Source organism: Polyodon spathula, chromosome 12 (assembly GCF_017654505.1).
Source record: "Polyodon spathula isolate WHYD16114869_AA chromosome 12, ASM1765450v1, whole genome shotgun sequence".
Lineage (NCBI taxonomy): Eukaryota > Metazoa > Chordata > Actinopteri > Acipenseriformes > Polyodontidae > Polyodon > Polyodon spathula.
The window spans coordinates 45,734,092-45,757,342 of NC_054545.1; the positions used below are offsets into that span (position 1 = coordinate 45,734,092).

The 23,251-nt window shown below is 40.8% G+C and overlaps 1 protein-coding gene across 5 annotated transcripts in view; it reads left to right on the top strand.

Moving 5' to 3' along the window:
- Positions 1 to 23,251, top strand: part of LOC121323897 (protein TANC2-like) — a 136,620-nt gene that overhangs the window by 19,694 nt on the left and 93,675 nt on the right. For 4 of the 5 annotated variants that reach the window (XM_041265219.1, XM_041265223.1, XM_041265221.1 and 1 more), the window contains one exon: positions 17,472 to 17,537. The exons of the other annotated variant lie outside the window; for it this stretch is intronic. The gene's annotated coding sequence lies outside the window, so the exon portion shown is untranslated. The remainder of the gene's footprint in view (positions 1 to 17,471; positions 17,538 to 23,251) is intronic. 5 annotated transcript variants of the gene reach the window in all.

Genomic DNA, 23,251 nt, shown 5'->3' on the forward strand with positions numbered 1-23,251 from the left:
AGGTTAGTTAGATCCAGCTTCTTTGAGACTTGGAGGTGAACTATGCATCACAACTGCAGCTGCAGTGTTTCTTCCAATAGGACCTTGTTTGTTTTATGTCTCATCTGAAGGACGAAGCACAAGGAGGTTAAGTGTCTTGCTCAGGGTCTCGCATGGCGAGTCAGTGGCTGGGATTGAACCTCCTGGTAACAAGCCCCTCTCTTTAACCACTGGACCTTCAAGCCCAGCATTTTTCCTAAGTAATGATTTTAATGCAACAGCTTTTCTACGTGGTAAAAAATAAATGTGTATAATTTTTCACCTGCTCCTTAAAGAACCTGAACCTGCAATTATATTCAGAAGTAAGAAAATTATATCCACAACTTTTCATTATCAACATCATGTGCATATGCAAATATCATTTTCTGTAGCCCTTTATTGACAAGCGCTGTGAATTGTGGAAGATATTCTAATAATAACAATTCCCATTTATTAAGTGAGCTATTTCTTGTAGAGTTATAAATAAACATTACAATAGGAGCAGTCATTTAGCTGTGTTGTTGTATTCAAATGAAAATGCTTTTTTTGAAGCTGAGATCTCAAAGCATCTGGGTGGCAATGTGGATCTGCCAGGAATAGCAAGCTGTCAAACTGGATTAGCGGGTTAACCTTATTTGTATAGGCAGATGTCATTCACAATCAAACAGTTATACCTGCCGCAACTGCTTGCAACACAAAGAGGATTTCAAAGTCGTGCAAGTGATAACTGCACAGTTGTCAATAGGGGAGGAAATAAGACTCCCATTGCATAGCAGCTTGATTCATTCGTGGTTTTACTATGATTTTAATAAGACACACCTGAGCTTGTTACGTATACACTGGGGCTAATCAAGGTCGTAGTAAAACCTGGAAGGGTAGAAACCGCTATGCAATGGGAGTCTTATTTCCATTCCTGTCAGTCATATTGTCTACTGTTATAGGAGTTCTAACCAGGATCTGCAATATTATCACAGGTCTTCTGTTGAAGATCTCTTGCTGCTTTTCTTCTATTTCTAATCAAACACTGTAGATGCAAAGTTGCAGCTGTTACCTGCTACCCAACAACTGCATTTTCTGCCACAGTACAAGGTGATACAGCAATAATGTTAACGTCCATGGGTTAGCACATCTTTTAATACACCATTCAAATCTTTTGTGTGACACAGGCCCCTGCCTTTTGCCCATTGCCCTCATTCGAGGACAGGCTACCTTGTAATTTTTGGAGCATTTTTAACTGGCATCTAATTTTTTTAAATTTCTGAGAACTGACACTGTTTTTTTATCCGCGAAAAAATGAATGTGTCAAATTACATAAATACAGCTTTTTTTTTTTCCCCCCATAGAGAAATGGATTCAGTACTTAGTGGGTTAAAATGGTTGTTTGCTGTTTATTTTAAAACCAGTCAGACCTCCTTTGGAAGGCACTGTTTCAGATTAAGTGCTATGGCCACAGTGGTGCTTTACAGTACAATACAAGAGCCCACAAAGTGACAGGGCTTGCAGTTTGGTCTGCTATGTCTCTGACTGTCGAGCTGCTACTGCGCAAAATGAATGGCACCTTGCAAATTGACTGGAAGCGTGGCCCCATTAAATCACAGGCTTTAGTCTAACTGCATGCAAGACCAGGTCACTGTAGCTAGAGTGAGCTTCACAAAATGTCTTGTGACCGCTGACACTGAAATCTAGGTACATATAAAGATCAAATTCTGATCTGCCCCAAATCCACAACATTTTGCTCCTTGTTAATGAAAAAAAATGTCTTGGGAGAAGGGACATTTGAGCAGAGTTGAAATGATTAATTGCCCATTGGAAAACTCTGATACATGAAGTATTTAATAGTGCAGTGTGATCACTTGTCATGACTAGTGGATTGCATCAAGTGGCTCTTGAATGATGAATGTGCGAGATTTTATTGCTACATTTATCCCATTAAATATTTGACAATTAACAAAAACAGTCATTTCTAATCTGGAACAGCACTGCGTCAATCAATCGCGTGTCTCCTGAGTGAGAGAAATGTGATGCTTTCATCTCTGCCGCTGCTCCCCAGCTGCAGGTGTGAAGATTGCTGCTTTTATTCCTGCTCTACAATTTTGCAGTAGAGATGCCTATAAACATCTCTCACTTTTATCTATTACTGCCGCCTTCTGCCACCCCCAAGGGCGCTTCTCAGTTTGACCCAGAAGAAATTCACTGTTGTTTTTGCACGTCTCTGAGGGCGAGAGGGAAGTGACCTCCTCCCCTCTGTCTGGCCCGTGACTCAGACCTGTCTCCTCCTTTTAACACAGTCAAGTCCCCCCTCTGTCTGGCTGATAAGTGTTTACTGGACCCCAGGGTGGAGCAGCTGTGGGCTGCCACTGAAGGGCACTGTCTGTCTGTTCCGGTTTTGGGCAGAGTAGCATGTGGTGGGGCCTTCACTAGTGTGGGATTCCCGATGGTCTTGTATTTCACATTAAACTCCAACTCAACATAAAACAGTCACCCACTCTATGCAGTTTTCGCTCCTTCCTTAAAAATAATCTTTTTTTCCCTAGCCCATCCTACCCTTACTCCTGGCCCCCGACCTCCTGTTATGACCTTGCCTGTCTGACCCTGACCTAGCCTCTGGTCAGGGTATCTAGTAATCTCCTCACCCTACCCCAATATTCTTACCCTCTTTCTTCACCCATTCTTTCAGTTTGTACAATTTCTGAAAACTTGTGAAGCGCCTTGGTTAAAGGCGTTATAGTAAATGCTAAATAAATGAATAAATACATTTCAACCCGGAAGGGTCAATGCAGTCCTAAAAATGTGTGTTTTTTCTTGCGAGTGTGAGGTGGTACTGTTGATGAGACAAAGCTGTTAGAACACACCCAGCTAGTGTGTGCTTCTGTACTACACCTGGATTCAACTGCCCCACCCACTGGGGGTCACCTTTTCTTATGCATGGACTATGCATACTAGTGTAACTTACATATCTACAGAACTGAAGATCTAAAACTTGCTACATACATTTATGATCATAGTTGTTTTGAGAGTTTCATAATCTAGGCCAGCTTGTCCTATTTTAACTTCTTGGTGAAATGTGCTTTCACAGCCCCAGGTATTATTTATTAATGTAGTTATTTAAAGATGTGGATACATGGCAGATATATATATATATATATGTAATGTGGGTGAAGCTACTTGATGACCCTGGACCCTTTGGCCAACATGATATATATACGACTATAATATTGTTGGCTTTATATATATATATATATATATATATATATATATATATATATATATATATATATATATATATATATATATATTATATATATATATATATATATATATATATTTAAAGATGGATATATATTAATACTATGCTGGAATGGTGGCCCACGAGGAAAAGTCTATACCTTCTTAGGTGGTTATGTAATCTTTTTTAAACAGTTTCTTTCCAGTTGATTTCTACAGCAGAATTTTCTCTTTTTTTTGGTGGTTGTGTTTCTTTAACATTCTGCTGTACATCCTTGCTTGGAATGGTTGCCAGTCGATTCCTGTGTAAATGCTGCATGTAAGCCCATGTCAGGTTGGGATTGTAGTCAGATTTCACGTGCACAGGTTCAAAGGGAAGTTATTCCTCAGTTAAGAAGATTGGCATATTAATGCAGCACTTGCTACCCTGGTATCTCTGAATAGACAATTGTCTCCTCTTTAAAAATGTGCTACATATTTTAACATCTCACAAGTAGAGTGGTCCCCCAAAAGCTTCCCATTCTTCCAGAAGAGCAGCACCACTGGGGACAAGGAGTCTGTTGCAGGATATCTTCACTCAGACGACTTGCTCACTAAATATCTTGGTATCCCTCAATAGATAATGGTCTCCTGTTTAAAAAAAGAAGTGTAAAGATTTGAATGAGAAATTTGTCTCACAAATTCAGGAGTACCCTAAATATGATTCATTTACATGGAGCATTTTGTTCTCTATTTTACACCCAAATTTTTTTTCCTGAGTTGTGACTGCCAAGACTGGTACACTATTGCACTGAAGCTACTGCGCTAACAAGTAACTTTGAAGTGATAGGTGTTACAGAAACTCGGTTATCCGAGAGGGATGGAGATGAATATAATATTAGTGGGTATACACTGTATAGGAAAGACAGGCAGCACAGACGAGGTAGAGGGGTAGCGCTATACATCAGAAATAGTCTTGAAGCCCAGGTGTTTTTAAAAAAAAAACAAAAAAAACAAAAAAACAACAGTCAATATGTGTCAGAGTAGTGGACACAAATTCAAAGGGCATAATAATAGGGGCATGCTACAGACCGCCAAATTCAAACACCAAGCAAAATAGTCTGTTATAGAATGACATTAGAAATGCGTGTAGCAAAGGAGAAGCCATGCTAATGCGGGATTTCAACTTCCCCCATATAAAATGGGAAAAACTGAGGGGGAGCACAACAGCTGAAATTGAAATGGTGGAAATGACAAATGACTGCTTCCTAATGCAGTTTGTCAAGGCACTGACTAGAGGGGAGCCGTGCCTTGATCTAGTCTTCAAATAACGAAGACAGAATAACTAAAACAGAGGTCAGAGAACCATTGGCAAACTCAGATCACAACATGTGTTTTACACAGAAAATTGTGAGAGTCTGGAACCAACTCCACAGTAATGTTGTTGAAGCTGACGCCCTGGGATCCTTCAAGAAGCTGTTTGAGATTCTGGGATTAATAAGCTACTAACAACCAAAAGAGCAAGATGGGCCGAATGGCATCCTCTTGTCTGTAACCTTCCTTATGTTCTAATATTGAACGTAGTGTCCTTGACAGTTCTGAGCCAGAAACTATAGTGGCTAAAATTAAGAGAAAATGTCATACCCAGTCACACTGCACATTGCATTGGTAGTAAGTGGATCATATGTGTGTACCACAGCACTTGTGGGAGAGACTGTTCATTAAAATCCCCTGCATGTTTTTAAGAGGAGGTGATTTTGTATTGAGGGATACCAAGATATTTAGTGAGCAAGTCGTCTGAGTGAAGTTATCCGGCACAGACTCCCCGTCCCCAGCTGTGCCGCTTTCTTTAAAAAAGGAGTAAGGGCTCTGAGTGATGAAACATGGGCAATACAATCCCCCTCCCCTTCTCTTGCTGGAAATCATTTGCTGTTTCCAAACTTTTTTCGAACGCTGATTGAAAATTGATTATATCTATCTGCAGATTCCCTTGTAAACATGCAATCTGCAAGTTAATGGTGCTGTACAATAGAGCAGGAACAACTTCTGGTTTAATTTATTGTTTTTTTGCGGTGACCCGATTGTTAGACATGTGTTGTAAATTGATTAACGGGTCCCCCCCCCCATTGGCTTACATTACATTGAAAAATATATATACATAACAGCAGTAAACTATAATGATGCAATGCTACATTCTTCTTTTAAATATTACTGTAGCTCACAGCTTTATTTTTGGCTGTGGTGAGATCATTTACCCTTGCACAGAAAGGACCAGCTGTATGTGTGTTCTTTTTTTTTTTAAACTAGAAGGAAAAAGGATCAGTTTCTAAAGACAGGATCTTCTGCTTTGATTTTTTTGTGTGTGTTTTTTTTTTTTTTTTTTTTTTTGCAACAGTAAGCGATTTTAATCAATTATTAATCAACATGGATTTTATTTACTTTAGAAATAACAGAATGGTCTGTTGTGGACTTATTTCAATCAGAGCCCTGGATAAATGCCGTGGTTCACTCGTGCCTACCATAGCCCTGCCACTGCCACCCTTGTACGTCAATACTACATCCCAGACTGACAGCTGGCATTTGCAAACCGTAAACAACAGCTTTGCAGCTCAAGCCATCACGATTCGTAAAATGCATACACAAACGCGTCCAAATCCTTCCTGCGAATCACTGTAATTACAGGGCTGGCTTATATTTAAAAGTAATTGTTTAATAAGCTGACAAGTTTTTGCAGTCATCACCATGTGATGCAAGTTTTGAACCGCAGGTGTGGCTCATAATGTTTCCCAGGTGTGGTACAGTAATGCACATTTCTGCCACTTCAGTTTGAATTACTGGGTCACTGTTTTAAACCTGGGACATGGCGAGAGATGGTGGTTAGAGGATCGGTCTTCAACTAGTTATTTTATCATCAAAATTGAACTGATATTTTAGTCTTTTATAGTTATCAGTTTTCAAACAGTTTTTGTGATGTGAAGAATACATTTTTGACATGGCATTTATTTGAGTCCTGTTGTGTATGTCTTTGTATAAAAATAAAATAAGCACACTAAACAGTATCATCTCTTCAATGTTCATAATTCCAGCTGTCTGTTTTCAAAAGGAATTAGTTTTTCATAAACTGCAACTTGGAAGATCATTAGTAATGTTTAAAATGTATGGATTTTTTTTTTTTTGCATGGTTGGTAGATTATAATCAGTTCTGCAAACAAAGCACAGCCTACATTTTAATTTTTTCCATAACAGATGGCTAGGTACACAAGGATGGTTTGTGTTTTTTTTTTTTTTCCATTATTATTTCAGTTGCACAGAAACGGATAATGATTTCTTGCAATGTTTTATGCATACAGTTTAATAAATTGTGAGTTATAGTTACTAGTGTTTGAGTGGATAATGGAGGCATCACACAGCCTACAGATTTCAGCTAATTCTGATGTTGCATTTTCAATACCATTGGAAATGCAGTGGGTGGGGTGGGGTTGGTTGGTTAGTAGGGTGTGGAGAGGTGGGGTTGGTATCTGGTTTGTTGGGGTGTGATGGGGTGGGAGATGGTTGGGTAGGGTTGGGGTGTGGAGAGGTGGGGTTGGTATCTGGTTTGTTGGGGTGTGATGGGGTGGGAGACGTTTGGGTAGGGTTGGGGTGTGGAGAGGTGGGGTTGGTATCTGGTTTTTTGGGGTGGGAGATGGTTGGATAGGGTTGGGGTGTGGAGAGGTGGGGTTGGTATCTGGTTTGTGTAGGTGTGATGGGGTGGGAGACGTTTGGGTAGGGTTGGGGTGTGGAGAGGTGGGGTTGGTATCTGGTTTGTTGGGGTGTGATGGGGTGGGAGACGGTTGGGTAGGGTTGGGGTGTGGAGAGGTGGGGTTGGTATCTGGTTTGTTGGGGTGTGATGGGGTGGGAGACGTTTGGGTAGGGTTGGGGTGTGGAGAGGTGGGGTTGGTATCTGGTTTGTTGGGGTGTGATGGGGTGGGAGACGTTTGGGTAGGGTTGGGGTGTGGAGAGGTGGGGTTGGTATCTGGTTTTTTGGGGTGTGATGGGGTGGGAGAAGGTTGGATAGGGTTGGCGTGTGGAGAGGTGGGGTTGGTATCTGGTTTGTTTGGGTGTGATGGGGTGGGAGACGGTTGGGTAGGGTTGGGGTGTGGAGAGGTGGGGTTGGTATCTGGTTTGTGTAGGTGTGATGGGGTGGGAGATGGTTGGGTAGGGTTGGGGTGTGGAGAGGTGGGGTTGGTATCTGGTTTGTGTAGGTGTGATGGGGTGGGAGACGGTTGGGTAGGGTTGGGGTGTGGAGAGGTGGGGTTGGTATCTGGTTTGTGTAGGTGTGATGGGGTGGGAGATGGTTGGGTAGGGTTGGGGTGTGGAGAGGTGGGGTTGGTATCTGGTTTGTGTAGGTGTGATGGGGTGGGAGACGTTTGGGTAGGGTTGGGGTGTGGAGAGGTGGGGTTGGTATCTGGTTTGTGTAGGTGTGATGGGGTGGGAGATGGTTGGGTAGGGTTGGGGTGTGGAGAGGTGGGGTTGGTATCTGGTTTGTTGGGGTGTGATGGGGTGGGAGATGGTTGGATAGGGTTGGGGTGTGGAGAGGTGGGGTTGGTATCTGGTTTGTGTAGGTGTGATGGGGTGGGAGACGGTTGGGTAGGGTTGGGGTGTGGAGAGGTGGGGTTGGTATCTGGTTTGTGTAGGTGTGATGGGGTGGGAGATGGTTAGATAGGGTTGGGTTAGTGTGGTTTTTGGGGGTTAGGCTGTGGTGTGGAGGGGATGAAGTGGGGCTGGGGGTTACGTAGGGTGGGGTGGAGTGTTGAGGGTTAGGTGGGGGTGGGGTGAGGTTGGAGGGGGTGCTTGCTTCAAGTTTCATCAAGCTTTTCAGTCTTCAAGGATATGAAACATGTGACACTGCATTCCTCAGGTTTTACTGGGTGTAGGCTTGCTGGATAAAGAGGCTGTTCTCTCCGTCTTTTGAAGTGATCTGGGACGGGGATAACTGATGATTTTCCCTGGATTTTAACTAGAAAAAAAGCTCTGAATTGTCTGACTTGCAGGCAATCCGTTTAATAACAAACAAAATGCAGATTCTTGCACAGAAGTGCCTGCGGTTTGAACAGTTCTACCCGGGGAAAATACTTCAAAACTGCATGGTCATAATCAGAATTCTTTCTCCGTTCGTAAAATCGTCATACACACAGTCATTGTCATCTCTTTGTTTTTTTTTAAGTTTGCAGTTTAATCATAAAGGTGTGGCCGGGGTGAAGATGGCTGAATCATGCTTTCCTTTCCAAGCTCCTGTTGATGGGGTGTCATGGTGAGAGTGTGGGGGTGAGGTAATTGCACCATCCCAGTTGATGTCAGCTACCCGCTGTGTAGCCCCTGGGCATGTTGAATACTGGTGCAGGATCTGAGACTAGCTCTGCCCTAGTAGGACTAAGCAGACGGCAGGATTCTTATGAAATGGAATTGTGATGACTAATCCATGAAAAGCAGCACGCTGCTGCTTGGGGATGAATATCCCAGCGAGCCACATCAATCTTTATCCCATCTCCATCTTGCTAGTGCCAGGAGCTGCAGCCCCCCCTCCATATGCCATCCTAACGCATGGGCAGCCCTTGTACTGCACAGCTTTACAAACAGATTTCTCCTAAATGGGTCGTTCGCTCGTAACATGTAAATCAAGATGATCAAAGTTTAGGCAAATGATACAGATCTTTAACAAAAAGAAAATCTACCATCTATTAAAAATGTTTAAAAAAAAAAAAAAACCCTCATAAATGCAAACATATAGGAGCAGTCCCTTCGATGTAGGAATGAGAGAATGCAAGGGAGCGTCAACTTATGTCACTCCAGCACTCGGGTTACATAAACGACGTCTTCCTCAAAAAAAAAAAAAAAAAAAAAAAAAAAACATAGACGTCTTCCTGTAAAAAAAACATAGACGTCTTCCTGTAAAAAAAACATAGACGTCTTCCTGTAAAAAAAACAGACGTCTTCCTGTAAAAAAAAAAAACATAAACGACGTCTTCCTGTAAAAAAAACATAAAGACGTCTTCCTGTAAAAAAAACATAAACGCCGTCTTCCTGTAAAAAAAACATAAACGACGTCTTCCTGTAAAAAAAACATAAACGACGTCTTCCTGTAAAAAAAACATAAACGATAAAAAAAAGACGTCTTCCTGTAAAAAAAACATAGACGTCTTCCTGTAAAAAAAACATAAAGACGTCTTCCTGTAAAAAAAACATAGACGTCTTCCTGTAAAAAAAACAAAAGACGTCTTCCTGTAAAAAAAACATAGACGTCTTCCTGTAAAAAAAACATAGACGTCTTCCTGTAAAAAAAACAGACGTCTTCCTGTAAAAAAAAGAAAACATAAACGACGTCTTCCTGTAAAAAAAACATAAAACGTCTTCCTGTAAAAAAAAAAAACGACGTCTTCCTGTAAAAAAAAGACGTCTTCCTGTAAAAAAAAAAAAAAAAAAAAAAAAAAAAAAAAAATTGGAACTAGTGTTCCCAGCAACGTTATTTATACTCCCCGGTGCCATCTCTGTCTTAAAATAAAATTTAAATAAAAATAAAATGTGAAAAATGTTTAAATTGGCATTTCCATTTTGGAGCGCTATTGAAACCACTGTGCTGTAAATGTATTTCAGAGAAGTGGTGCGTGACGGTATGCGAATCACCCCCTAATCCATCCAGTTTCATTGGTCTCGCTTGGCCTGTCTCGGTCCCGGCATACTGTAATGTAATTAAACTCTTCTCCAGCACTGCACTCCCGGGATGCTGTTGGCTTGGTTAGCTGGGTTTTGTGAAAATGTTTCTAATTTCTCTGCCTCTCCCTCACACTGCCTTCTCCAGCCAGACTTGTGCCAGAGGCTCGAGATTTTAGATACAAGGACCATTAACTTTCCTGTTTGTGGTGCAGAACCATTTCCAAACAAACTGTGATTTTGGGGTGTGGGGTGGGTGGATGTGTATTTTAATGATCTAAACAGCAAACAGTGACTCTCAATACTGCTGTGTCACCATGCTAAATCAAACTGATCTTTCTTTTCATCAGGGGTAATTGCTCTCATTATTAGCTTTATATTAACTTCTTTTGAACAGTTTTAGTGTTTTGATCAGGGGGTGGCCAAAGTTGGTCCTTCCACCTGTTCTAAATTGATTAATTGGACCAGTTAAACCTCGATCCGGACCCTGAAGAAGGTAGATAATAGCAGCATCGTTTTAGTGATTAAACCTGGAATGGAATGGTCATCCAGGATGGTGATTGGACACCCCTGGATTAGATCATGACCACTTGGGAACCATGCAGATCATTAGAAACTTAAAAAGCTGATTTTATTATTGGAGAGTCTTTAGGTTCAGTATTACAGATCAGGTATAAGAAATCGACCAGTCGTGTTGCAGATTTTTAAATATTTGATCCCATTTTCATAAGCCATCCGTGCCTAGAATATATGGCTCGATTTTATATATGTTTTAAATGTAGTTCTTGAACACAGCTTCATTTAGGTGATTGAGTTATGCATTTTTCTCATGGTCAGAACCTGTCACCAAACTTTTTCCAGTTATGTACCTTACCCTGAACTACCTTACAGTGGCTTGCGAAAGTATTGACCCCCCTTGGCATTTTTCCTATTTTGTTGCCTTACAACCTGGAATTAAAATTGATTTTTTGGGGGTTTGTATTATTTGATTTACATAACATGCCTACCACTTTGAAGATGCAAAATATTTTTTATTGTGAAACAAACAAGAAATAAGACAAAAAACAGAAAACTTGAGTGTGCATAAGTATTCACCCCCCCAAATTCAATGCTTTGTAGAGCCACCTTTTGCAGCAATTACAGCTGCAAGTCTCTTGGAGTATGTATCTATAAGCTTGGCACATCTAGCCACTGGGATTTTTGCCCATTCTTCAAGGCAAAACTGCTCCAGCTCCTTCAAGTTGGATGGGTTCCGCTGGTGTACAGCAATCTTTAAGTCATACCACAGATTCTCAATTGGATTGAGGTCTGGGCTTTGACTAGGCCATTCCAAGACATTTAAATGTTTCCCCTTAAACCACTCGAGTGTTGCTTTAGCAGTATGCTTAGGGTCATTGTCCTGCTGGAAGGTGAACCTCCATCCCAGTCTCAAATCTCTGGAAGACTGAAACAGGTTTCCCTCAAGAATTTCCATGTATTTAGCGCCATCCATCATTCTTTCAATTCTGACCAGTTTCCCAGTCCCTGCCGACGAAAAACATTCCCACAGCATGATGCTGCCACCACCATGCTTCACTGTGGGGATGGTGTTCTCTGAGTGATGAGAGATGTTGGGTTTGCGCCAGACATAGCGTTTTCCTTGATGGCCAAAAAGCTCAATTTTAGTCTCATCTGACCAGAGTACCTTCTTCCATATGTTTGGGGAGTCTCCCACATGCCTTTTGGCGAACACCAAACGTGTTTGCTTATTTTTTTCTTTAAGCAATGGCTTTTTTCTGGCCACTCTTCTGTAAAGCCCAGCTCTGTGGAGTGTACGGTTTAAAGTGGTCCAATGGACAGATACTCCAATCTCCGCTGTGGAGCTTTGCAGCTCCTTCAGGGTTATCTTTGGTCTCTTTGTTGCCTCTCTGATTAATGCCCTCCTTGCCTGATCCGTGAGTTTTGGTGGGCGGCCCTCTCTTGCCAGGTTTGTTGTGGTGCCATATTCTTTCCATTTTTTAATAATGGCTTTAATGGTGCTCCGTGGGATGTTCAAAGTTTCGGATATTTTTTTATAACCCAACCCTGATCTGTACTTCTCCACAACTTCGTCCCTGACCTGTTTGGAGAGCTCCTTGGTCTTCATGGTGCCCCTTGCTTAGTGGTGTTGCAGACTCTGGGGCCTTTCAGAACAGGTGTATATGTACTGAGATCATGTGATAGATCATGTGACACTTAGATTGTACACAGGTGGACTTTATTTAACTAATTATGTGACTTCTAAAGGTAATTGGTTGCACCAGATCTTATTTAGAGGCTTAATAGCAAAGGGGGTGAATACATATGCACGCACCACTTTTCCGTTATTTATTTTTTAGAATTTTTTTTTAAACAAGTTATTTTTTTCATTTCACTTCACCAAAATTTGGACTATTTTGTGTATGTCTATTACATGAAATCCAAATAAAAATCCATTTTAATTCCAGGTTGTAAGGCAACAAAATAAGAAAAATGCCAAGGGGGGGTCAATACTTTCTCAAGCCACTGTATATGTTGTTTTGAAGGTCCAAAGTCTCATTAAAAAAATGCAATGTCATAAGAATGAGAATACATTCGCGAGGCACACAGTTTCCAAAAATCATTTTGAGGTTTCCTTCATGTGAAGACCGTAGCTTGAATTTAAATGTCATAGGCTACACAGCTTGACTCCCAGGCCCCCAAAATAGACTCCACCGTACAGGTAATCTCTCCAGCTAAGAGTACTGTTTAATAACTGGAAACTGTCTGCAGAGGGCAATAGAGCTGTGCTTTTATTTAGCTCGCTGATTTCATAATTAGGCTTTTAGATCGCTCCTCACCTGGGCTCCTAGCTTGAGATGAGGAAATCTGATATGTTTGTAAACGAGCGACGCTCTGCAAGCACCGAGCTGTAGCAAATAGTGTTTTTTCGATTGGGGGGGGGGGGTGACAATGGAGTGAGCCTTGTGTGAATGGTACACTGTGGGGCTTTGTGACTGTGTGAGTACTGTGGGTATCCTGGTGCTGTAGAATCTGCTGGCAAAGTGTGTGGGTGTGTTCTGTTTACAGTGGGGGTTTGCATGTTTTTTGCAGGCATCATTTCGCACTGTTTTCCTTTTCTATTAAATTAAACTTAAAATCAAGATGGCATGCATGGAAGCTGAGTGAAAGCACTGTACGTCTAAAACAGAAGGTAGGAAGCACCATCAGGTGACTTAGCCGGGTCTGAAACACTGAGAATATGCAAGGGGAAGCGGCTGATTGGTCAATGGCAGAAAATCAATTGTTGAAAGAGCAGGGACAGATTTACTGTCCAGGTGAACAGGGAGTGCAGCCCTACCTTAAAGCAAAGATTCTTTTCAGCTGATCTGCTGCAGCACCAGATTTCATTTTTAAATGCTGGAAATTGTTAGCAGTAACATGCGCTGTGCACTCGATTCAAAACGTGCGAGATGTACACAGCAAAATGAATTACAGGCAGAGATGCATGGAACAGTTCAGTTGGCTTTAACTGCGTTTTTAATCAGGTTTTAATTAGCAAGCTGATACATCAACATGAAAAGGGCAGTTGCAGCAAGACCCCCGAGATCAATTTCAAAGACTCTGATTTATTACTCTGATTGACATGGGGGCAGAAGGGATTGAAGAGACATTTATTGACACGAGAGGGTGGGATGGGCCGAAACGGTCACGACGTTCGCGCTTTGGTTGGCAAGATCTCTTTTGGCGAGTAAAGCAACAAACGACTGATGCATATCAAAGTGAGATTGTACAACACAACAAGTAATTAAAATAATTCCAATATCTATCCGTTTTACATACACTCCAGTCACTATTGCTGATCTGCTTCAGCATTCCCAGTGTTGAAAGCGTTAATCCTTGCTGGTAATTTCAGTTAATAATTCATTTCTAGGTTAAAGAAGTTTTCCCCTGAAGTTTTACCTCATTGAAAACATGTTCATGCAGGATCTGCCAAATTAAATATGTGCAATATGGGATTGTCTCAGTAAATATCTCTAATCCAGATTGGTAACGCATGCCTGACTGTAGTCAGTGGGTATTGTTAACCATGGCACTACCTCTTATACTGACATGCACTTCACTTCATTGGCCTCTTTTATAGCCACTGTATCTAATGCACACTGCCATGAATCAGCCACACGGTGTAATAGTGGCTGGTGGTTTGTAGAAAGATGACCTGGGATTGTTGCGACTTCCTCCCAGAGGTTAAGAGGTTAAAACCATAATAACCCTAAATGGGACTGGAATTGGACAGGCTTTCCTATGCAGTTGAGCACACTAAACTCCCACTATTGTCCTCTGCGGGGCATCCGTTTTGTAACATGTTAAATGCTCCCTCACATGAAAAGGGACAATGGTGCGCATTGAATCCTCCATTTGCCGTAGGCACAGGATCTTAAGATAATCATGGATTGTTGACTCGTGTTTTCTCTTTTGTTATTTTACAGCTGGAGTTGCTGCAGAACGTATTACACTTGTCTGTTTTTGTTAGTGCTTGTAGGTATCTGTGTTCATATCTAGACCATTTGGCTGTCTGTGGAAGTTAATGCAGTTTAAACGGTCCCTAACCCTGTCCCTGCCAGTGGATAATTTGCAAGACTGGCTCTGTTTCCTCTCTGCTGAGGGAGTTGTAAGCTCAGCATGATGTTGATTGTATTTAAATGTACTGGCTAATCCCTATCCATCGACTGGCTTGAGTGCCAACAGAAGAAACGAATATCTGGGGTTGCAAGCAACGAATCGGATTTGATACGCTAGGTTTGTCTGTTTAAAGATGTTGCGTTTCTAGAAAAGAATGGTCATGTGATCATTGAGGATCTCTCTTTGTGCTCATGTTTTGTTCTTATGCTTGCCTTATCACACCATTTTTATTGTATTTTTTTGTCACTGATTAAATATTTAAACAGGCTATGTTACTTGAAAACGTTGCTCAACCAGTTCTGAGTCTTTGTGTCACAAGTTACCTTAAGTGTCGATTTACATTAACCGATTGGGGGGGAGACACGGTGGCTAGCTGTTTTTCTGAATGGAGCCATGCCCCAAAAGGAACGAGGACCCGTTGCAAGACCACAAATCAAATCAGTGCAATCTCCTAGCTTTGCCTACATTGCAAGCTCAGCCGTTACAAATCTTTGCAGCCGGCAAAACCGAATTAAGTATCCAACACACACGAAATAAAGAAATACAGGTTTTATTGGGATGAGGTAGTGGCCCGTTTAATTGGCAGTCCAGTTAATAGTCGTGCTGGCTAGTTGGAGTCTGTCCTGTAATTCATTTTTATTTGGGTAACCAGGGTGAAGATATATGGCACCTCATGATTCATTGGTATGTCATATTACACAGCAGCAGCCCATTACATTTTATGATGTTTATTAAACTATCGAGATCTGCATATCTTCACTCCTTAAGGTGCATTGCACAAGGAGTTTATTCAAACGGCTTCTTAAAATCCATTTGAGAGTGACTCGAGTATTCCAGAGGGGGTAACTGACAATCTGGATGAGCAGCTCTAGCGTAGCAGTACATTTTAATTTCAGGCACCACGTTGGAAGAAATAAGAAAGTTAGGTTCATTTTATTTGTGGGGTTAAGTGTGTCATTCAGCAGTCCTTAACCTACTGTGGTCTTCAGACTCCTTTACTTTCTAGGAAGCCTGTCGGATGCCTGCTGTGGTTGCTTTAACCGTTATTTTAAGTACCGGAAAGCATTTTGCAAATCAGTCTTCAGAATTGCTGATCCACAGGTTGCGTGGCTTGTTCCCTGCAGTTAACTTAAATTGTGACCATTTTTTGCTCTGTGTTCCCCTGTACGTCATGTAATTTGTTCCCACGATAATAACTGTAAATTGTTCAGTGTTTTGCTTTAAAAGCTGCTGCTGAGTCATGCCGTATCGCTGACTCATTTGATAGAGTTGGGTTTGAAGCTCTATAGTAACTACTGCAGTTCAAGTGAGGATCTCTGAGCCACGTTTCTAGAAAGTCAGACTTGGAAATCTGAACTGCAAAGTCACACAATTCAGTGCAGGGCAACACCAAAAGTAGGCAGAAAATTGAGAAATAAATAGGGAAATTGTCTTTTTTTTTCGCAGAATTTCCAGGGTCTTGGTGAGAGTTGTTGTATTAAACTGCCACGCGGTTAGTGGAATGTGGAAGTGGAAGTGATCCAGAAGTGGTTCTGTAGTGATGGAGGTTTTGGCACACGCCTGCCCTGCGTTGCGGCCTCTCTGCTGATAATGAAGTGGAAACGGTCAGAGCTCTCCGAGCAGCGCAGAGCGCCTAATGAAGCAGAAAAGCCGTCAGTCAGAGAGAGAGAGAGAAATACATACTGGATTAAAGTCAATGATTTGTGTTTTTGTGGCAGAGCAAAGCTCTGCCCTTTTTAAATTGGCAGGGATGGGGTTAATTTCCCCTACCTGCCTGGGTTTATTATGTTCAGGTGGCTGGGGTTGATTAGAGTAATTAACGATCAATCAGCGCCCAGCCACCTGACATAAAAGGAGGCCTCTGCTTCTCATTTAGGAGGAGGGAGCTGAGGAAGCAGGTTGGTGTTTGTGGTTTTTGTGATTTTGTGAAATCTCCATCCAGTGAAGGCATTGCCCAGCCTGGAAACCTTTATTTTTGTAAGTTTGTTTTTTGTATTGGTTTTTTTTTGTGTTTAAATCCCTTTATTTTGCTTTTGGGCACTTTTATTTTGTGTTATTTATAATAAAATTAGTATTTGTTTGAACTGCAGACTGTCTCTGGGCCTCTATCCACTCACCAGCCTGCCACTTTTTTTTTTTTTTTTTTAATCCGGAGGCGCTGAGGTTGTCTGCGTTTCTGAACTGAATAATTTTCTAAAGGTGAAGGTGTGAGCCACAGTGAATTTTATTAAAAGTCAGCACACACACACACTCTTGCACGTTAGCGTGCCTGCAGTTCAGGCCACTTAATCCCTCAATCAAACTCTCGCTTCGCAGCCTCTGTTTCTAGAGGGTGCAGGCTGCAAAGAATCTGCTCTGCAGGTTTAAGTTTCTAACTCTTGTTCCTAGCACTCTGCAGAGGAGATAATTGGTCTGCAGTGCCACTTGAAGCTCCGGTTATTAGTGCACAGGATAGATCTGCTTCTGGGCAGAATGAAATGCATTAGCAGATGTTAAGTGCAGGCCTTGGAATCTGGTTTCCTCTGAGTGTCTTCAACAGCAGTTAAAGTAGCCTCTGTCATTTTTTGGAATATAAGGGTTTACCAGATTACTTTCAGGGTGCAATAAACATTGATTCTTTCTTTTTTGTTTGTTCCGTTTTCTCCGATGCAGCCCCACACCGTACCCCTCCCCCCCATGTGTTTTTATATGCCTTTTGTTCTGTGTCTGGGCGTTCCGTTGATTAAAAGTTATTTGACCAGTTTGCAACTAGACCAAGTACGCTGTGTAGAGCAATGCGAAGAGGATTGTATACAGTGGCTGATCTGTCAATAGGAGGAGCTGTCATGGAATTGTTGCACATCAGGTTTTTTTTTTGTTTTTTTTTAAAATGAGGATAGCAAACACTACTTTTCTCTTTTCAGCTCCGTTCTGTGCATGGGGGGGAAGGAACACTACCCTACAAGCTGAATATCATTCGAAGTGTCACGGTAAGACCCCACTCATTCATCTTCCAATGGAGCAGAATGCAGCAGATGCGTTGCAATTTGTAGGGCAGAAATGGCAGAGAATGTACAGGAATGTTTTAGGGGGGTAAATGCCCTTTTTTTGCAATGCCAGGGGTATTGAGAATAGAGCAGCAGTCATTTCTTAGTCTCCCATGCAATCATATGTGAAACCTTATTGACTATCCAGTTTGTGTACGTTCACAGAGACCGTTTCAACTACAGGAACATTATGAGCAGTGTGCGTGTGTTAGACAATTCCCTTGTACAGTCTGCCTTCTCTTGAGACTGCTCTGGGAAGCCCTCTCTTGACAGTCAGATCAGCTTGATGAGCTGCACCCTGTTACGCTGTGTAGATGTTGCTTACTGAATCAATTAATGTTATTTCAATTGTTGCTTTTGTCTTTGCAATGAAAAGCTTTTCAAACGGCAGCTTTTGTGGTTTATTCAATAGTATGCACATCGGTTGCTCTTGTTACATTTGCCACTTGCTTTTGCAATCACTTGCTGGTTTTAAAAAAAAAAAAAAAAAAATTGAAATTAGCAACGCTTTTATATTACGGTTATTACACTGGAGAAGGTGCGAGGATAACATTTGCATACCTGGCTTTCTTATGCTTCAGCATTAGAATTGTGATTTGCAAGGTTTGCAGTCTCTCAGGGCTGCCCTGGCTCTCGGCTGCCAGCTGGCTGATCCTGTCCTCCTTCAGAGAGCTAATTTGCAATGCGAGTGGCAGCCTAGCTTGATGGAATTAATTCTGTGCCCTGAGGGGGCAGTAGCTCTGTGTTGGCACAGCGGAGGGCACTAAGTTGCCAATAAGCTTGTGACTGCACACCCTTTCAGCATCATCTGGTCCAGAGCATCATCATATTATTATTATTAATATTTTTGTGTGAGCCCCATTAGTAGTAAATAACAATTAATTCCATCAAGGGGTTCGGGTGAAACTACAAGAGCAAAACTTAATAATCAGCTGCTTCTGGTTTCACATAGCCTGTTTGCAGGCCAGGTCTAAGAGACAGATGCCCCAACCTCCACTTTCATAAATATGATATCTATTTACGTTTCCCAGATACCTTTTCCAGGTCTTCTACTCTATAATGCACAGGCAGTCAAATTGCATAACAATGCCAACTTTACTTAAGTTTCTAAGTTCAGTCCAACAGCACTCCCTGTGGGAATCGGTTCTTTGTTTTCACCTCCCCTCTCCTCGCAGAAGTCAAAGAGGTTAGGAAGTTCTGTCCGCTCCATGCACTGAATAATTGATCTGGCGAACCATCTCTGTTCTGGCAGCTGCCCTGGTGGTAGTGTGAAGCAATTTTCTCTCTGCATGTATGTATTATAAATGCCGTTCATAATGGCAGAGCGGGGCTGCCTTTTAAATATTCAGGCATCTGTCTTTATTTTCCTGTTTTTTTTTTAAATTTATTTATTTTAGTTTTTTTTTTTTTTTTTTAGAGCCCAGTGCCATTTACGTTTTGCTATACCAAGAGGGGAATGTGATTATTCATTTATAATTTAATAACGTTTAGTTTTTTTAGCAATTCGGAACGAGATGAGACACCGTAGTTTTTAAATATAACGGTCAAGACGTTTTATGTGAGTGACACCCAGGGTTGAAGCAGTGGAGGCACAGTGGGAATATTCTTGTAGAGGACACTGGCTTATATCTGCATTGAACCCAGCTGGGGGGCAATGAATACCTTGTTTCCTCGGACAAAGAAAATCCCTCGGTTTGCCTGGCGTTTATATCCAAGCACTACTGCAGACGTTCCTTTGCACATTGCAATTCGTATGGTCTAAAAGCACTTTGAAATGCTGCATTATATATAAATAAAATAAAAAAAAACATTCAGTGGAAGAAAATACACATACAGTATTCAGCCACCGGAAGGCACTATGTGCTACACAAAAACCTGCATTAGACTTAATGGTACATGAAGGTATTAAAGCACTTATTTATTAATTTTTTTAAATTCTTGCAGCCCTAAGAAAGTCATCCAATACATCTTACTGGATCCAAACTAGAAAAGAAGCCATTGTTAAAATGTTACCATTAGTCATCAAAACTGTATTTCACTGTGAGTCACTGTTCTGCCAATGAGTGAAACCTTGCGAAACCGATTCGCTCATTTCACCCTCGAGAACAGATGCATTTTTTTCAACTTGACTTTTTTGTTTCTTATAAATCTTCTAATCTACACATTTCATGTTGTAGGAGATACAGTATATAGATGTGATCGTAGGTTTGCAGTTCTCTGGTGATTTGCCAGTGATCCAACAAGTATTTTGCCCCTGGTCTCAAGGAACGTCCCTTTAATTAGCAGCGTGCTAGCCGAACCCGTCCCCAGCCTCACGACTGCAACAGTCCATGCAGTAATTGACACCCTAGCTTGTGTTTTTCTGTGGGTTGCTGGGGCATCTGCTTGCTCTGTCTGTAATCTGCTAGGAGGTTTTCCGAGCAGTGTCTTCTCAGCTCTTCTATAAAATGGATTTAGTATTTTTAATTTTTTGTATATAGTGTGACGAATTTGTTTCTTATTATTCCATTAGTTTTTTTGTTTTGTTTTTTCCTCTGTTTCATGCATGATAAGTAATGTCTGTGGTAGGTGAATGTCTTGGGGTGCTGTTGCTTATTCTGGATTGTGTGTAGTGGCTTGATATGGTTGAAGAATATTTCATTGCGGGTTCACATGCCTTTTAATAGGTATTTTATGTTTTCAGCTGCTGAATATAAAAGAGAAATCTAGAAGGCTTCAGTCTCTGAATGAGTTAGTCTGGTAACTTGAGATACAGTGGAAACTGAATACACCACAGATCAATTCGAAAACATACTGTGGTAAGGGATTGAGACAATGTCATTCGATCACTAAAGCAGAATCATTCCCATTGATCAAGCTGTGCGCTAGAACTGGTATCCAGTGATAAGAGCATTATTGATTTAATTAGTTCTCAGTAGTTACAGTAGCAAGAGGAAGCAAAACTTTTGTTATTGGAAATCTTAACATCTACGCAAAGTACAGTTGACTGAACTACCTTTATTGCACTGCTGTTCATGGATCACAAAGACATGATTTCTATACATTATAAACTATTTATTACATCAAATAAATGCAATTTGTTATATTGGTGTGGCAAGGATGCAGTACAGTACTCTGATTTTGAATGCAATTAGCTGCGCTGTGGGGTGCTTGTCCGGACCTGAACTTTCTAAACCGAGGGGATAGCAGACAATCCATTTTAATTAAGTTTATCTAGAGGGGGGCTTATCTGCTTTATTGCCTAGTTATCTTTCAGAATGGCTTGTTCCCATCTGTAAATCTCACCAGTGTCTCCCAGGCTGTTCATATGTGACCATTGATTTTTAATACCTGCAAAACAATAAGCTTTATAAGCACAAATAACAACAACATCCCTATGAAACTCCCATTTTTTATATATATATATATATATAAAATAATTTTATACACATGTTGTGTATAGGTACAGCGTTATTTAAAGTAATACAGAATCACCTTGCAAACATGAGAAATAAAATTAAAAGTAAACAAATCAAATAGTTCAACGCAAAAATAAAATAACATGAATGACCTCAGTGGTAGTTTTAGAAGGAATACAATTAGCTGATCTACAGTACAGAAGGATACATGGATAAAAAGACTGAATTCCAATGAAGCCTGAAGGTTTAAATAGAAAGGAATAGTAGACTGTTACATCACTATGTACTAAATGACATCACAACCACTTTATTAGATTTAAACTGAAGTACATGAGTGTAGTTACCATGGCCTGAAGCATAACAGAGCTCAGTGTAATTGGGAAGGGCCAGCACCTTTCATGCACAGTTATACAAACCAGTTAGTAGCTCCCCGTTGTCATAACTTGGGCTTGTTACCCGATCTTTTAATAATGCATATATGCTAACTCCATCACTATATGCCTTCCATCAAAGTCCATCTCATCTGCTGTCCTGCCTATTATAACTAAAACTATCCAGTCACAGAATGCATGTCTGGGATGGCATTAAAGGTTCCACAGGGGGTTCTGCGTATTGCAGGGTTTTGGTCTTGTACAGAATAGAGCTGCTTTAAATGAATGTGCAGCATGCAGCGTGAATTTAAAAGAAATTTGTATTCTGATGTGAAAATTATGATCATGCAGAGATGTAGCGTGAGAACTGCAAAGCTGGCAGTTCTACCCTTTCATGCAGTCCATCATGCAAGCCCTCCCCCCAATGCCTTTGATAGTGAGGTTGTCACTGCTCTGCTGTGCTGTACTTCCATATTAGTTTCTTTGTAGCCTGCAGAGGAAGGTCATTAAAGCAACCCAATTATTCTGTGATGTTTTGGGAAAGTAGGTGCTGAATTAAAAATCCCCCAGAGGCATAACTCAGGAGTGATGATTAAGTGCTGTGTAATTACGAAATACACTTCTTGAGAGGCTGCAAGAAAGCATGCTGTTATTTTTATTACTTAAAGGAATATGTGGTAGAAGGATAGTACTACTTTCAACAAAATGAACAAAGAACGTTGACATATATACAGCTATGGCCAACGTTTTGCATAGGATTGAGACATTAATTTAATTCTATATATATATATAAGTATTCTATTATATAATATATATATATTAATTTAATATATATATATATATATATATATATATATATATATATATATATATATATATATATCATATATATGTTGTGTGTGTGTATATATATATAGTGTATATATAAATGAATCAATGATCAGTATATATCATTTTTCAATGATCGGATTTAAGTATATAGAGAACTGCAAAGTGGTGAGCAATTCAATATGTTAACGTAACATTGTTCCTTCGGTTTCATTCAACTTTATGAAGCAAAATGAGTTCATTCTATAGGGCAGGTCATCCCAGCCCTGGCCCAGGGCAGCCCCCTTCGTCTGCTGGTTTTCATTCCAGCTGAGCGCTCAAATACTTAACTAAACCCTTAACTGAACTCATTTGCTTAATTACGCATTTTTAATTGTTCTCGGCTCCTTAAAATTGCAGATTTCAAGTTACTTATATGATTTTATAGTTAACTTGAAATCTCCAAATGTTATAAAGCTGAAAACAATTAAAGCGCTAATTAAGAAAATTGTGAGTTCAATTAAGGGTTTAGTTGAGTAATTGAAAGCTCAGTTGGAATGAAAACCAGAAGACAGAGGGGGGGTCCTACTTTAATATATAGTCTCACACAGCGCTTTGAGGGAAGGCTAGTATTTGCAAACAGAACTGAAATGTAAAAGCATGTTTTACCCCATACTCGTGTTTTTCTTTATTCCACAGTTAAACGTTTTTTTTACAAGTTCATGAATTAAACAGACTGCTGTTCCGCAGAAAACAGATACCCAACACTGTGCCCTGGAGAGATTCGCTTCTACCTCTTGGAGTGCTGCCATTAATTAAAGATGCAAGAGGACGCAGCGTTTCACGTTGCTTGGCTGCAGAGTGGGCTGGTACGGGGATAAACGGCTTGAAGGATTTCATTACGGGCATGACAGCATGTCAGCTCAGGGATTTGAAGACAAGGTAGCGGAATGGATTAATACACAAACCCTTCTCCATCGAGACACGAACTGCCTTTACGTTATGTGTAATGTGCAGACACCATCACCCGGCATCTTAACTGGTCTTGTGTACAGGTCAAACTGCGACTTTTATTACTTTA